This window comes from Pogona vitticeps, chromosome 1 (assembly GCF_051106095.1).
Source record: "Pogona vitticeps strain Pit_001003342236 chromosome 1, PviZW2.1, whole genome shotgun sequence".
NCBI lineage: Eukaryota > Metazoa > Chordata > Lepidosauria > Squamata > Agamidae > Pogona > Pogona vitticeps.
The window spans coordinates 264,591,906-264,607,932 of record NC_135783.1 but is presented as its reverse complement, the minus strand read 5'-3'; the positions used below and the strand labels follow the sequence as shown (position 1 = coordinate 264,607,932).

The following is a 16,027-nucleotide window of genomic DNA, read 5'->3' as shown; positions in this document are numbered from 1 at the left end:
CCAAGCTAGGCAATGGCTTCGTCTTTATCCATGCATGATGTTACTATATACCTGATCCAAGGTATTTTCCCCTCTAGTGGGACAGTCCACATACTGATAAAAGTTAGGGAGGACGGTCTTTAAATTGGCTTGATTGAAATCACCTGCTACCACCAGCACTCCATCTGGGTAGGCCTGCTACTGTTTGCTGATAGCAGTTAACAAACAACTCAAAGCTGTGGTTGTGTTAGCATCAGGAGGTATATATATTGCTGTTATTATAACAACATTAAACTCACGAGGCAGGTAAAAGGGGCGAGATTTCACTGCCAAATACTCCAAATCAGGAGAACAGTGAATGTCCATTATTTTAACATCTGTGCTCCAATTATCGTTTGTGTAAACACAAACCCTCCACCTCTGCTCTTCCCAGATTCAATAGACCTATCTGCTCGATGTACTCTGCGTCCTTGTAGTTCAATTACCTCCCCTGGGATGGAAGAGTCAAGCCACGTCTCTGTAAAGATCATAACGCAACAGTCTCGAATATTTTTCTGTAGGGAGATAGTAAGTTCCAACTCCTCAATCTTGTTGGGTAGAGATCTAACATTTGAGACAAAAAGACTTGGCAATGCAGGCTTGTGAGGATTTTTGCTGAAAATTAAATTGCTGAAAACAAAACTTTTAAATATTGTTGGAGCCAGATTTACTATACATGCATGCATGAGGGCTGATGGAAACAAAAGTTCCATTCTGTTTAGGTGGGTCTGCCTGTTTTCTCGAGAAAATAGCAAAGTCCCCTACAGTCTTCATGTAGTATTTGGTAGAGAGCTGAAGTAACTGTCATAAGGAAGCTGGGACAGAGATGTTATCTACCACCAGCAGTTTTACATTTGCTCAATTCTAGATCCAATGAAGTACTGCTTCACACATGAATTGCACTTTTTAGCATGGCTGCCTTATACTAAAATTGTAATTTTTTCATACATGATGTAACTGTTAGTACAGTTATTCAGCTAGAAGTTGTGCTACTCTAACAACATGTACTTCACTGCTCAGAACAGAGTACCAATTATTTTTTTATACAGTGGTGCCTCGCTTAACGAGCGCACCGTTTAACGAAGAATCCGTATAGCGATCCCTTTTTGGGGATCGCTATACGGATCTGCCCCAATCGCCGCACTCGCTTTGCGACGATTGGGGCGTCCGGCGGCCATTTTGGAGCCACCGAACAGCTGATCGGCGGCTCCAAAATGGCCGCCGGACGCGAAAACATCGCTGGAGGGGTAAGTTTGGACGCTTATTGGAACGCATTAAACTAAGTTTAATGCGTTCCAATAGGCTTTCTTTGCCCGTACAGCGATGTTTTCGCATAGCGAAGGTTAATCCGGAACGGATTAACCTCGCTATGCGGGGCACCACTGTATTAACATTCTGCCTTTCCCCCACTGAACTCAAGGCAGCATACCTGTGAAGTCAGTAAGGCTAAATGTGACTGGCTCAAAATTGTCCAGCAAGTTTTATGATAAAGTTGAAATCTGAATTTAGGTCTCCTGAGTCCTAGCCCAACGCTCTAATAGTGCGCTGATTCCTACAATATACACTACATACAGAACCTCATGTGTGTTTACACACGAATAATACATAATTGTTCACATGTTTGTAATGTGTTTAGGACTGGAACCTAGGCCTTCTTAATTGCAGTAATATGTTCAGCTGACAGCACCTAAACTTCACAACACAATGTAACACAGGAGATCACTTCTCTTCACTTCACAAATTTATTATTTCACAATGTTATCTGATTGTGAATTCTAATCATCTACCACCTGGGATTTTCTTTTAATAACTGAAGAGTTTAAAAGATTCTAAGTAAGTAAATATAAATAAGCATTTTTAAATTTCCAGCATTATTTACATGCATTTAAGATTAAAAACCGCGTGGGATATATCTTAATACAACTGCATAAAGAGGTGTCTCCCAAAAGGGTTTTATATTTGCTTTAAATATACATCTAGGACCAGGGTATGCAACTGAATGCCCTCCAGATGTTGCTAAAATTCAATTCCTACCAGCTCTAGAACACATATATAATGATGATGAGAGCTATAGTCAACATCTGGAGTAACACAAGTTGCCCATCCTGAGCTGTAAGACAAATAATCCAACTTATATTTCATATGAAAATATAAAATATAAGTATGCTATGAAATAGCATGTTACTAAGCTTAGAAAGTTGATTTTTTACCCAATTTTTAAAAATATACCCAGAATCCAATGGCTTATTTTTAGCAATAAGTTGTTCCTGTATTAATACAAAACACAAAATATGAAAAAGGCTCACTTTCCTACATTTCAAGTTCTTTTGGTAACTCTGAATCATTTTTTGTAGGTTTACTGTGTGCTGAGCTCCTGGTGCCCTCCATCCTGGGTTGCAGCCTACTTGTATTTTAGACCCTTTCCTTTTTTGCCTTTTCAGCAGGATTTTTCCTCATATCTTTGCATTATCTTTGCTGCTGCCATCAAGCAACCTGTTTATGCCAATGTGCCTGCCTCAAGAATTTTTTTAAAAAATGTCCACCCCAAGTTTTGTTTTGAGGGATGGCAATATTTTTATCCTTTGGCTATGCTGGAGGGGGGAGTAATTTCTTTCTTAGACCATCTTTATAGCAGCCAACTGGACTCAAGGATGAGAAAGCATCGTGGAATTGAGAAAGAAATCCCCACCCACCACAATATTGTAATACTTTTCGCTTGGGAGGGAAGCTTTACTTCCACTTTGCTTCTACTTGTTTTTCTTTGGAAAAGGGGTTGTATGGAGTTTTTTTTCTATTTTTCCCCTGGTGTGTCTATTGGGAGAGTGCTTTCCCTCTTTGATGTTTAAAAAAATGTTATTTGGTTAATTCACTATTTATGTCAAAGATGCATATTTTGGAGAATGGGGTGGGTGGCTTCTGTTTGCTCCTGTGGGTCAAGTGTGTGCTGAGGGAAGGACTTTGTGACTTTGTCATTGTGCCACTAGATTGTGTGAATGTGATAAGAACTAGTGCTTGCATAGATCTGATTATAACTAGAGATAGGATTTGTGTACAAAAATCCCCACACAAGTTGTGTTAATGAGGGTCCACCCCCATGGGGCCGTACAGTCCACTCACTGATCCGCTGCGGACGCCGCGATTCTACCAATGGCTCCACAGTGCATGATCTGATTGCCTCTCCTAGCAGGAGGACAAGCCTCGCTGCAAGGTCAAAGAGTGGTGAGTGGATTGTGCACTGTGGAGCTACTGGTAGATTGGTGAGTGTCCACGTTGGATTGGTGAGTGGACCATCCAGCCCCATGGGGGATGGACCCTCATTAAAGCCACTTGTGCAGGGATATTTGTATACGAATACCCCCATCTCTAATTATAACTGTTCTTCTCATGTACGGTTGCCTGCTTCTGGAGTGGACTGATTCTTTGTTGACTTGTCTCTTCTTTTTTGGAATATCTTTTAACAGTTATTTAAGGCTTTTGGAGTGCCAGGAAAGATGAGGAGGAGAACACAAATGAGAAACTAAAAAGAGGGTGTTTCCTTCCATGTAAAACAAAAGGAACTGCATGTGAAGAATACAAATATGAAAGAAAATAGAAAAGGTACCACCTCAAAGAACATAAAAAATGCATGAAAATTTCCACTGTGCATGTTCCTATTTACTTCCACTGAATTCCACTGCTAACACGAGAACTGACCACCTCTTACTTATACAGGACTCAGCAGCCCACTAGAACCAGCACTGGGGTTTGGCACCACACATGGCCTTAACAGGAGAAAGAGTGGAAGAAAGCCACAATTCCACTAGGAAAGGAAACCAGAGTAACACTATTGGATCTTGGTCTATTTCCCAATAGTTACCAAACTGATTGCTTTTATGGGCACAAATTAGTAAGCCTTTTGCATTTGGATTTCTCTCTTTGGTTAAATTTGTGTTCCTTCCCTCAAAGAAAATGTGTATTTTACCACATCACTAACATATAGTTCTATAACTAGCCTTTTGTCTTGTATATTTGATTAAAAATGTTGATCATTTTGAAATGAATTTTGAAAAAAAGTACAGAAGACTCCCTAATTTGTATTTATGAAGGAATGCACTTTGATAAATATGTTATGCCAGTGCAGATCTAAGTAGCTCAAGGAACTTAAATATCCACAGAAATGATGTAATCAGCAAGCACTTCAAGCTGCAGCCTGAGACCTACTCGGGACTTACCTGCCAGAGAACATGGGCATGATCTGAATGCTCATTTTTGTGGGATGGTGGCTGTTCCATGCAGTGAAGAAAATATGAAAATCCCCTCAAACTTTGTCTTTATCTTTGCAATAACTGATTGATTTTAAGCATGGCGTTCAAAAAGTAGACTGTAGATAACACAAAAGAGGCATTCCCCTTTGCTCACATACCTCTTTAGACAAATATATCATACAAAACCAAGAAACCTGTACTTTCTTCCAAGCTGTTTTGCTTAATCTAAAAATTGAAGTTGACAAGCATTCCTTTAATTGGTTGGCAGTTGCTTAAGTGATGATCTACTGGATATACACCACCTCAGAAAACCATGGGGAAGGGGGGAGTCCTACTGAACTCCATGGGTTTTCCCCTCACGCACTCGAACCCTGCTTTGTCTTACCAAAAACTCTCCCAATGCTTTTCCCGAGCGGGCGCATTTTGTGCGTGAAAGTAAACGCGCCACAAAGGACCACAGAAATGCGGTGCTTGGAGACGTCAACGATCTCCCACCGAGGGTCTCAAGGGGTAGAAGAAAAATGAGCTGCCTCAAGAGCAAGACGGAGCTTCTTTCATAGCTGGTTACCGTAAAGAGGGCACCCAGTGACGCAGCCAATACAAGCAAAGCCGATCTAAGCCCACACCCGTAAAAAAAAGCTAGTGGCGTGTCTCATTTCACCTGGCCCACACCCTGAGTAATTATTTTATTATTTCCAGATAGTAATTGTTTCGCTTGAGCTACAAATGCATTGTACGAAGAAAGAGTGGAAAGCACTCAGGCCTATAAGGCGGGAATACAGAGGAAGCGGGAGGGGGAGAAGGCGCGGGCCGGACGGTGGCGGCGACGCCTCGCCTTTATTTTTTAATATGAGCCGCGATACCAGCGCGGCTCTCCCTTTTCTCCCACTTTCTCCTCCATTTCACACCGCCGCAGAGGGACTAGGCATGGCCGAGCCCAAGAGTGAAGCGTCCCAGCCGGAGATGGCGGCGGTTAGAATAAGGCACACTGGGTAAAAACACATTTATATACGAACCTCGCCGAGAAATTTTCCAACAATTCCTCCGTCCGACCACCATGCACCAGGACAGGAAACGGCCGTCTCAGCGCCCGCCCGCCTATCCGAGTACCGCCCAGAACTGTGCGGGCGGGCCCTGCAATCAGCACCTGTAGAACACTTCATTGGGCAACCTGAGGCTCAAAATACCGCCCATGGTAGCTATTGGGTTGTTCTGCCTCTCGTGCTACTATCTATTGGCTGTTCACCCATATGCCCGCCTCCAAACTTAGTCGATTCTCTTCTATGCAGGGTTCGGGCCTACTCCAGAAGCCATTTTGTTTCACGTCGGACGAGGCGCTAGTGCGTCAGTGAGGGAAAAAGGGACGGACGCCATCTTCCCTTTTTCTCTTGAGCGCAGAGTGAGTGTGGTCCTCGTTCCTTTGGAATGGCGGCGCTGATTTGGAAAAAAATCGCCTTCGTTAGGTGGATCCTGCCCTAGGAGAAGCGAATAGGGAGGTACAGTCCTCCCGAGGGATTTCTGCTGCAGTCGGCAGTCGCTCACTTTTGGACTCAAAGCGGAGTTTTGGCTGCTTGACAAAGAAAAAAGAAAAAAAAAAGCAAAACGGAGCCTTGTTGTGCCATTCAGACAACTTTCCTGTGGGACTCATGTTATTTCAGTTAGAATTGCCAGAAGGCGCTTAGTTCCCCGCCCTCGACGTATAAAAAGAGCGGCATTATGGCAGGTTGGCCGTAATCGGTTCTCTGTTATTCTTCAACCATTTCCCTTGATAACTAAAGTGTCATCTTGGTGCGTGTCAGGGATATTTACCCCTGTTATAGCTGGGAGGGTGTTTACGCTGTCGGATGAAACCTGACGCCTGAAAAATCAAGGCTGGGGCGCCTTCGAGGCAACCGATTCCAATTTGGCATAATCTGCCTAGTGCTGTTGCCCACTTCACATCCCACAGCGTATAGATTCTGTAGACATAATTTATGCAAGTATTTGAAACGTAATGGAAATACATTGCCGTGTTACAATGTTTGCATATCACTTGCAGTCCACATTCCCCTTCACCCCATGGGTCAGTGGCTTGTCTGTTGAGTCTCCACCCCACAGTACTTGAAGTGAGCTGTAGTCTTTGAAAGGGAATGCCAAGTAAATCTTAGGTAGTTTTTAACCTACTACAAATTGTAACCGGTTAAACTGAGCTAGTCTTGACGAATTTGCCCAGAGAGCTTTATGGCTGATAGGGATCAAAAGTATTTACTATGATTAATTATAAGATGTAATTCACCAATCAGATATTCATTCTGTCCCATGTGTGCCTATTGTACATATTTTGTAGTGTAAATTTTATTCATTCAAAAGAGTGATGCCCTCATGGTTCAATAATTTTTTGAGAAATTTTGCAAAAGAACCATTGGCCTTCATTCCAGATGTGACCAAAGTCTGTAGCTAAATTCTTAGCAAGGAAACATTAATGTGCCGCTTTTCTTTATTCTCTGAATAACAAACTGTAGATTTTTTTTTTTACAAAACTGTAAGTTCAGACTCCCAACAACACAATCGTGCTACAAATGGGTGAGAAACATCTTTAAAAACTATCTACTATCCCTGGACAAGACAACTTCTACAGGCACAAATAGCGTCTTACAGCTCTCCATCATCATTGATTGAACTGTGGAGAAGCTGGGGAGAGGAAGAGACAGAGGGAGACACAAGGAAAATAAATTGGGCATTAATTAGACACTAAATTATACTTGAAGGAAGTTTGGTATTAAAACTTAAGATTTTTTTTCCTGAAGACACTACTGATAACAAAATTTGGAAAACAATATCTGTTTATGCTATGTGTAACAGCTATCTAAGGCACTGACAAAATGTCTAGAATCAATGGCCTTGAATGTTCTAGGACTATTTGGAACTCCCTTTCCTTTTGAGGACAGAACTGAACTACAGGCAAATTAACCCTAGAAAGCCTAATTTAGCCAAAGTGGTACTTACAAAATGTATCCTGGATGTTGAAATAGATGGGACCTTGAACCTTTAGGCAGGGAAAATTCTCTACGTCGGAGACTGGATTCAAGCTTTATGGAACTGGATCGATTACTTTAAGCATATGGACAACTTGGAATACAATTTTTTGACAGATTGGAACATAATGACACAATAAGGACAATTTTGGGAGGAAATAAAATCTACCCTTCAAACAATCTTAGAAATACTGTAGTGAGATCCCACAATGAACAGGCAAAATTATTCAAGGTGCAATTGAAGAATTATACTCAACAGGAGACAGGAAATAATGAACAAAGGAATGAGAGGGCGGTGGATGGTGGATGCCAACCTAAAGAAGGGCTGGAGGAAATTAATGGGGAAAACCTAATGGAGTTGAGAGTCTTAAGGGAAGATAAGAGGAGAAAATCAGCAGAATCAATTTAAAATAGCCTGGAAGATCTATTGGACATAGATCAAGGGTATAAAGATATATTGGAGGTAAATCAAATGCATAAAATGGCCTTAGAGGACACAAAAGATAGCAGAATGTTTAGAAAGACAGAAACAAAAATTGAAAACATTAAGAGAAGGAATTACATAGAAAGATGAAAAAGAGAAAAACAGGAAGGTGGCCCTCATGTTGGAAAACATGTATATAACTAAATTCTGGAATTGCAAAGGGGCATATCTTATATATTAAAAAAGAGAATTAGACTAAAATAAAGGAGCTCTAATCAGGGTAAAGGCATAATATGGTTCTTTTTTAAGGTAAATTGAAGTTAGATATAAGGTTGGCGTAAACAATACATAATGAACATGCATTAGATATGCTATAGATAGGATAGAAAATGTGGAGATAGAAATGGCTAAACAACTATACAAAGAAAATCTGTATAAGATAGATGCTCTAGATAATATATATTATGTGTTAAGAACTTACTCAGTTATCATTGGAATGACTTATTAAGTATGTTATTAGAGGATTTTGAAAACATTGTATACTATAATATTATGATAATAGCCAATATTGTATACTAAAATACATACATGAATGGTTTGAATGATTGGAAGATGTGTGGAATTTGGTGGGGACAATTGGGAAGACACGAAGATGCAAAAACAAATAATTTTAAGCAACCCATGTAACACGATGTTTGATAAGCATTAACCAAATGTAGATATATTGAAAAACCAATAAAATGTATTTTAAAAAAAGAAGTACAAGCTGGATTTTGAAGGGGCAGAGGAACTAAAGACCAAACTGCTAGCATGCGCTGGGTTATGGAGAAAGCCAGAGAGTTCCAGAAAAACATCTACTTCTGCTTCATTGACTACACAAAATGGGAGTTCCTGACCACCTTATCTATCTACTGACAAATCTGTATGTGGGACAGGAAGCAACAGTTAGAATTGGAAATGGAACAACTGATTGATTCAAAGTTGGGAAAGGAGTATGACAAGGCTGTATATTGTCTCCCTACTTATTTAACTTACAGTGGTGCCTTGCATTATGAGCGCTCCGTTTGACGATGAAATCGCTTTACGTTGATGTTTTTGCGATTGCAAAAGTGATCGCAAAACGATGTTCCCTATGGGGGAATTTCGCTTTGCAATGATCGGCCCCCTGTTTCGGTAACCGATCATCGCAAAGCGATGATTTTCGCACAGCTGATCGGCGGTTTCAAAATGGCCGCCGGGTAAAAAAATGGCCACCTGCTGTTTTCTGGCACGAATTCCTTGTTGCACGGGCAGTGAAAATGGCCGTGCTATGGAGGATCTTCGCTGGACAGTGAGTTTGAAGCCCCTGGGAACACATTAATCGGGTTTTAATGCGTTTCTATGGGCTTTTTAAAATCGCATGACAATGTTTTCGTTTTACAGTGATTTTCGCGGAACGCATTAACGTCATGCAATGCACCACTGTATATGCAGAACACATCATGTGAAAGGCTGGACTAGGATTGCCGGAAGAAATAACAACCTCAGATATGCAGATGATACCACTCTGATGGCAGAAAGTGAGGAGGAATTAAAGAACCTCTTAATGAGGGTGAAAGAGGAGAGCACCAAAAAATGGTCTGAAGGTCAACATCAAAAAAACTAAGATCATGGCCACTGGTCTCATCACGTCCTCACAAATAGAAGGGGAACAGATTTTACTTTCTTGGGTTCCATGATCACTGCAGCTGGTAACAGCAGCCACAAAATTAAAAGACGCCTGCTGCTTGGGAGGAAAGCAATGAGAAACCTAGAGAGCATCTTAAAAAGCAGAGACATTGGCTTGCCGACAAAGGTCCGCATAGTCCAAGTTATGGTTTTTCCAGTAGCGATATGGAAGTTAGAGCTGGATCGTAAAGAAGGCTGACCGCTGAAGAATTGATGCTTCTGAATTGTGATGCTGGAGGAGACTTTTGAGAGTCCCCTGGACTGCAAAGAGAACCTATCCATTTTGAAGGAAATCAAGCCTGAGTGCTCATTGGAAGGACAGATCCTGAAGCTGAGGCTCCAATGCTTTGGCCATCTCATGAGAAGAGAAGACTCCCTGGAAAAGACCCTGATGTTGGGAAAGTGTGAAGGCAAGAGGAGAAGGGGATGACAGAGGACGAGATGGTTGGAGAGTGTCATTGAAGCTACCAATGTGAATTTGACCCAACTCCGGGAGGCAATGGAAGATAGGAGGACCTGGCATGCTCTGGTCCATGGGGTCACAAAGAGTCGGACACGACTTAACAACTAAACAACAATAGGTTCAGACATTCACAATTATTTACAGTCACAGCAACTTTGAAATTAATCAAAAGGGCTACAGCTGTGTTAGTCTTTAACACCTTACTGTATTTCAAAAGTTACAGAACATTCAAGGAGAATGGCTTGACGCCGCGACGAGACAGCAGCAGGACAGCTCTGTCCCCTGGGCTGAATTCTGACCTGTTTGGGACACCCCACGATGTCGAAACCACCCCGGAGAGGTGGTGAACTGGGGGGGAAGCCTGTTGATCATGGGGGGATGGCGGTCATCCCCGTTTGATCCAGGAAACTCCCTAATCAGCCAACGGGCAGAAACAAGCACAGAACCAGACTGCTAGCACATAACATTAAAAAGGTGGCAGAGCAGCTTTTAAACTGAATCCTGAAGCTGAGTGGTGTCTGGTTCTGGACTCCTCATCCCTGTAGAATGAGGGTGGAAAGGGTAGAGAACCACAGAGTAATGACAGTGTAGGAATTAGGACTGGGAGTGTCATGGCACATGATAGTTGGTCCACTGGAATGAGAAGCTATGGGGTAAAAAGAAACAAGCAGTCCTTCTTGGGGGACCCCATACGCAGGGGCTTTTATACAAATGCCTGAAGTATCCAAGCAAAGATGGGAAAGTGGAGCATTTGGTGGCTAGGGATAACACTGATATAGTGGCCATAATGAAAACCTGGTGGAATTCGGAGAACAAGTGGGATACCACAATCCCAGGCTATAAACTCTATAGGAGGGATAGAGATGGGTGTTGGAAGTGGGGTGGACATCTATGTCAAAAGGGTAGAATCCAGCAGAATGGAGATGGATTCTGACTCCATCATAGAATCACTGTGAGTTAAGGAGCCAAAGGAGCCATGTAATAGTGTGTGTGAGGGGGAGCTATTGTCCTCCATATCAAAAACTTGAGGGGTACCTTGAAATAAGGAGATAAATCAGGAAGGTGTCCAAGAGGGACAGGATTGTAATCATGGGAGACTTCAATTATCCTCACATCAACTGGGTCAATGCATGCTCTGGTCAAGAAGGACCGGGTTTCTTGACATGCTAAATGACTGCATTGGATCAACTTGTCATGGAGCCCACCAGAGGACAGGTGACTCTGGATTTAATATTGTGTGGTACTCGGGACCTGTTTAGGGACGTGAATGTCACTGAGCTGCTAGGGAATAGTGACCATGCTGCTATCTCTTTCATCAGGCATGTTGCGGGGAGAGTGTCAAGCAAAACTGACACAAAGGCCCTTGATTTCTGAAGGGCAGACTTAACTCAGATGAGGAAACTAGTTAGAAAGAAGTTGAAAGGGAAGTTTAAAAGAATCCAGTCTCTCCAGAGTACACGGAGCCTGTTTAAAACAACAATAGTAGACGCCCAGTGTAAGTGGATACTGCAAAGAAGGAAGGGTTCACCTAAGTCCAAGAGGGTGCCGGTATGGTTAAGGAGCGGAGTTAGAGAGGCTTTAAAGGGCAAGGAAGGGTCCTTCCATAAATGGAAATAGTTCCCAAATTAGGAAAATAAAAAGGAACACAAACTCTGGCAAAAGAAATGTAAGAAGATGATACAGAAGGCAAAGAAAGACTTTGAGGAACGTATGGTCAGCAATATAAAGGAAAATAAAAGCTTCTTTAAATAAAATCTTCAGGAAATCTGCCAGAGAAGGTGCTGGCCCTCTGGATGGTGAGGGAGGTAAAAAGGGACTTGGAGATTGCAAAGAAATTAAATGAGTTCTTCACATTTGTCTTCACAACAGAAGACTTCAGGCAGATTCCGCTGCCCAAACGGCCCCTCTTGACTAATTAAATCAGATACAGGTTAGGAGAGAGGATGTTTTAGATAAATTGAAAATCAATAAGTCACTGGGCCAAGATGGCATCCACCCAAGGGTTACACCAATCCTTAAAAAGGGAAGGAGGGGGAACCCAGGAAACTACAGGCCAGTTAGCCTAACGTTTATCCCAGGGGAGATGGTGGAAAGTCTCAACCAAGATAAAATCTTAAAATACATAGAAAAACAAGCCTTGCTGAGGGAAAAGCAGCATGGCTTCTGTAAGGGCAAGTCTTGCCCCACAAACCTTTTAGAGTTCTTTGAAAAGATGGATGCGGGCAAACCAGTGGATATTGTCTATCTTGATTTTCAGAAGACATTTGACATGGTCCCTCACCAAAGGCTGCTGAGAAAACTCCACAGTGGAGGGATAAGAGAGCACATCCTCTTATGCAGTGGTGTCGAACTGTGGCCCTCCAGATGTTCTTGGGCTTCAACTCCCAGAAGCCTTCACCACCACCTCTGCTGGCCAGGATTTCTGGGAGTTGAAGGCCAAGAACATCTGGAGGGCCACAGTTCAACACCACTGCTCTTATGGATCACGAATTGTTTGGGAACCAGGAAACAGAGTAGGTGTCAGTGGGCAATTTTCACAATAGAGAGAGGTGAAGAGCGGTGTGCCCCAGGGATCTCTCCTGGGACCAGTGCTTTTTAACCTGTTCATAAATGACCTGGAAACAGGGATAAGCAATGCGGTGGCAAATTTTGCAGATGACACAAAACTTTTCCAGGTGGTGAAGATCAGAAGGGATTGTGAAGAGCTCCAGAAGGATCTGTCTAAACTGGGAGGTAAAAAAAGGTAAAGGTTCCCGTTGACAATTTGTCCAGTCGAGTCCGACTCTAGGCAGCAGTGCTCATCTCCGTTTCCGATCCACAGAGCTAGGGTTTGTCCGAAGGCAATTTTCTGTGGTCACGTGGCCAGCGTGACTAGACACGGAACAGTTACCTTCCCACCGTGGTGGTACCTATTTATCTACTTGCATTTTGTATTTTGCATGCTTTCGAACCACTAGGTTGGCAGGAGCTGGGACAAACGACGGGGGCTCACTCCGTCGCATGGATTTGATCTTACGACTGCGGCACCACCACGTCCCTTGGGTGGGAGAATGAGCGGCAAAATGGCAAATGTGTTTCAGTATAAGAAAATGTAAAGTAATGAACATTGGTGCAAAAAATCAAAACTTCAGTTATCAGTTAATGGGTTCTGAGCTGTCTGTGATGGATCAGCAAAGAGATCTTAGTGTGCTGGTGGACAGCTTGATGAAAGTGTCAACCTAGTGTGCGGCAGCAGTGAAGAAGGCTGATTTCATGCTAGGTATCATTAAAAAGGGGATTGAAATTACAACAGCCAACATTATAAAGCCATTGTACAAAACGTTAGTAAGGCCACACCTGGAGTATTGCATTCTGGTTATCATACCTCAAAAAAGACATAGTGTAACTGGAAAAGGTGCAGAAGAGTGACTAGAATGATAATTGGGCTGGGACCACCTTATTATGAAATGCTACAGTGTTTGGAGCTTTTTAGTCTAGAGCAGGGGTCTCCAAACTACAGCCCACCTTGCCTTTTTATCTAGCTATGTGGGTGTGCATGTGTGTCTTCCTTCGACTCAAAAATGTGGAGCATATATGATGTGGCCCTCCCTCTGAAAAGTTTGGAGACTTTTGGTTTAGAGAAAAGGTACCTGAGGGGGGACATGATTAAGACTTATAAAATTATACAGGGAATGGATAAAATGAATAGAAGGAACCTCTTTTCCCTCTCATGCAATATGAGAAACCAGGGGACATCCACTCATGTTGGGAGAGTGAGAACAGATAAAAGAAAATATTTCTTTACCCAGCATGTTGTTAGTCTGTGGCATCTGGTGGGGCCACTGAGATACAGGAAGCTGGACTAGATGCGCTGTTGGCCTGACCCAGCAAGGCTCTTTTTATGTTGGCTTTACTTCCCCCTAGTCTGAATAGGCTCTTAGATCAGGGTTCAGGGAACTTTTTGACCTTTTACCCCCCCCCCCAAAATTGTATATACAGTGGTGCCCCGCTTGCCGCTTGTGACAACCCCAGACCTACTGGGATATGCCACAGTTTCACTAAGCTGCCACCAACCATTCCCTGTAAGGAGTCACACAGACCAGGAATGGATTTTTAACAAATAACAGAACAAGGTTTATTTAAATAACCCACAGGGAAAAATAAAATGATCAAGTGAATAAGATACAGTAACGTGGCTTAGTCTCAATCATACATACACTAGTTTGGTTCACACAGAACGCATTTAACTAAAGCACAGACCCTGAACCTATCAGTTCTGGCTACCCATACATACACCTGAACCTATCAGGTTGGTACTGACTGACACACAGTAGTACCCTGTCTGACACACAGACTCCCACTCAAGCTTCTTCTCTCAGCTCTTCTCCAGCTTCTTCACTTCTCCACACAGGCTTCACATATATATACAGTACAGCCCCTCCTCCTGATGTCCCGCCTTCCACTCCCCATAGGCTGGAACTTTCCCTCCAAACCCATGACAGACAGGTAACATCAGTGCTGTATGTAACACCGCTTACCCCACATGATGTCGAAATCGCTTTATGATGATTTTTTTGCAATCACTATTGCGATTGCAAAACAATGGTTCCAATGGGTTTTTTTCGCTTGACGTCGATTAGGAGCCTACTTCGCGAACCGTTTGTTCGCTAAACAACTATTTTCCCGGCTCCGCAAAATGGCTTTCCTTTGTAAATTGGCTGTTTTCCAGACCCCTGCTTCGGAAGACAGCAATTTTAAACAGCTGGTCGACGGTTGTCTATGGGCAATCTTCGCTGGACAATGAGGTATTTCCCCATTGGAATGCATTGACCGGTTTTCAATACATTCCAATAGGGTTTTTTTTTTCGCTTGACGACGATTTCGCTTAACAGCGATATTCCTGGAACGGATTATCGTCGTCAAGTGGGGCACCACTGTACAAATGAAACAATTAGAAATTGCTGCTCAAAACAATAATAGTAACAATAACAACAGCTCTAGTGAGGGAAATCTCTCAAAGATCGATCTAAAGAAATTTCCCCAATATAGGAAAGGTGATTGTCCTGACTCTTTCCTGATATCATTTGAGAGAGTGTGCTGGGACTTTGAAATTAAGGATGATGAAAGGTTCATAGTTTTGAGATCACAAATAAGTGGAGATTTAGCTGAGCTGTAGTCTCAGATGCCTCTGGAGCAGGCTAGAGATTTTGAGGCCTATAGAAAAATTGTATATTCAAGATGTGGCATAAATGCAGAACACCCAAGGAGAAAATTTCATTCCCTTACCAAAAAACCTGAAGAATCTTATTCTCGGTTACGGGCTAAATTAGTTAAATGTTTGGACAAATGGATGGAACGTGAAAATGTCACTTCTCTAGAGCAGATGAAAAATGTGATTGGGTTATAACAATTTTATTCTATTTTGCCTGGGGAATTGCATTATTTAGTTAAAAGACAAAACTCCTAAAAATTAGAAGCAGGTGAAAATGCACATTGCATCAGTGAGATAAGAGAACCCAAGTTTTGTGAGGTAAAAACTGGTAGAAAAGTGTGGGCCGACAGGAGGAGAGAGGCCCTACCCAGTAGAAATTGCCTCAGAAGTGCCCAACCTAATGGAAGACATTTTGGAGACAGACCCTCATCTCCAGAGCACAGACATCTGAAACCTAATAGTCCTGAGGGAAAAGTTAATAAGACCCTCTGTTTTGAACCCAAGGCCAGTAAACTCTGTTGTATATGTGGGGAGAAAGATCATTTTGGGCTCAGTGTGAGACTCAAAACATTAGGATTGTAATCAGCATAAAGGTGGAGGTTCTAGTCCCCCTAAGAAGGTGTTTTGTGTACAACATCATGGAATAGCTAAGAATGCAGCATTTGAAGCTGTCGCCGTAGCAACACAAGTAACAGAAGGATCAGAGAGCCAAGATCTTCCTGAGGCCAGGGTTGTTCAGTGCTTTCTGATAGGAAGTGATCAGAATCTTCTACTAGCTCAGGATATGTTATTGTAGCGAACAGCCCTGCCCTCACCTGTCCGTCACAGTAGAACAGTGAAAAAGGAGCCTATGAGTGGACGGAAGGCAGAGCCAAGGGGGGAGGGAGTGGGATATAAAGGCTGGTGTATGGCGTTTGAGAGAGATTCTGGTAGAGAGAGACTGTGTGAAACTTAAAAGTGAACTAA

The 16,027-nt window shown here is 42.5% G+C and overlaps 1 protein-coding gene across 4 annotated transcripts in view; it reads right to left on the bottom strand.

Annotated features, from left to right (window-relative positions):
* The window catches only part of ZNF143 (zinc finger protein 143), a 51,964-nt gene extending 46,578 nt beyond the window's left edge, over positions 1-5,386 (bottom strand). For 2 of the 4 annotated variants that reach the window (XM_020789917.3, XM_020789918.3), the window contains exon 1: positions 5,279-5,370. The gene's annotated coding sequence lies outside the window, so the exon portion shown is untranslated. Of the gene's footprint in view, positions 1-4,647; positions 4,848-5,278 lie in introns of those variants that run through there. The other 2 variants (XM_020789915.3, XM_020789919.3) reach the window with 2 other exon arrangements.
* Positions 5,387-16,027: the final 10,641 nt, after the last annotated feature.